The following is a 1498-nucleotide window of genomic DNA, read 5'->3' on the forward strand; positions in this document are numbered from 1 at the left end:
GGGATGTGTGTGCCTGCACGTATTATGCACGTGAGTACGTATGTCGGGGGGCATGTATGCATCTGCGCATGCTATGTCTACGTGTGTGCATGCGCTTGTGTGGAGATGCGGGTGTGCATGTGTGTGGGGGTATGGATGTTTGTGCACACACTGCACACGTCTGTGCATGCATGGGTATGTATGCATCTGGACATACAGTGTATGCATGTGTGCGTGTGCAAATGCGGCTATATGTATGTGTACACACTACACACGTGTGCATATGTACGTGCATGTGGGGGGATGCGAGTGCTTGGACGTACTATGCACGTGCGCGCCTGTGTGTGGGGGGGCCATGTATACGTGTGGACATACTTTGCAAAGGTGTGTGCATATGGGTCTGTATGTGTGTGTACATGATATGCACGTGTATGTATGAATGCACGCCTTTCTATTTATGCACAGAGTGTGCATTTGTATGCACGCGCGTGTGTCTTCGCCGTGCATGTGCCAAGCCCCCCAGAGCAGGCCGGTCTCCCCTGTCGCAGCCCGGCTGCCATCTCCTGGGCTCCAGCCTTGAGGCCCAGCCCCAGAATCAGGCCCGCTCCCTGGGCCGTGACCCCCGCAGGGACCAGAGCAGGGAAGGGGAGCCCGGGGGGAACCAGAGCCAGGCCGAGCAGGGCTGGGCCTGGGCTCACAGCCTTCCCGAGTCCTGGGACACCCTTCACATGCCTCTGCAAAAGGCAGCACGGTGTGTCCCAGTCCCACACAGAGGGTTAAAGCAGTGGAAAGAGGAAGTGTCGGTCTGGCAGGGAGAGCTGCTGGCTTGGCAGTGCCCTTCCTGGGCCGGAGAGAGCAGGAGGGGGAGCTGGGCTAACAGCAGAGAGAACAAAGTGTGTGTATTGCCCAAAAGCCCTTGGCCTGAAGGGATGGACTGCCAGGGTACTTTACAGCCCTGCCTCCAAAGCAGAGTGCTCTCATTTGCAGATTGCCAATACACAGGCTTTGTCCTCTCTCTCTCCAGCTCAGGCTTCAATCCCCTTCTGCCTTTGAACCAGTTATCTGGGAGGTGCCACCCTGCCCTGCCCTGCCCTGCGGCAGCCGGGGCCTCAGACCTGCTCCGGCATCTCCCAGCCTCTAGTGCAGCCCGGCTCCAGCCCCACTTCCAGGCTGTTGAACCCCAGGTTTTTTGTGGGGGGAAGAAAAGGAAACTTTTCCTCTAAAAAGAACCAACTCGGCCCCACAAACACCAACAGGCCCTTCCCACCCGCCTCGCCTCGGAGATGCCACCAGCTGCCAGGAACAGCTCGGCAGTGCTGCTTGGGGCTTCCTCTGCGTTGGGGTCCGTGAACCCCTGAACTCTCTTGAACCCTAACCCTTTTTCTGCATCAGTGTGCTTGAACCCCTGAGCCCCACTGAACCCTAACTCTTTCTCTGCATCAGGCTCCATGAACCCCTGAGCCCCGTCGAACCCTAACCCTAACCCTTACCTGCAGCGGGGTCCCCGGCCCCCGGTTGA

The 1498-nt window shown here is 58.3% G+C and overlaps 1 protein-coding gene across 1 annotated transcript in view; it reads left to right on the plus strand.

Annotated features, from left to right (window-relative positions):
* Positions 1-1498, plus strand: part of LOC109323508 (zinc finger protein OZF-like) — a 10527-nt gene that overhangs the window by 7489 nt on the left and 1540 nt on the right. The window lies entirely within an intron of this gene.

Source organism: Crocodylus porosus, unplaced genomic scaffold (assembly GCF_001723895.1).
Source record: "Crocodylus porosus isolate Cpor-Errol unplaced genomic scaffold, CroPor_comp1, whole genome shotgun sequence".
Lineage (NCBI taxonomy): Eukaryota > Metazoa > Chordata > Crocodylia > Crocodylidae > Crocodylus > Crocodylus porosus.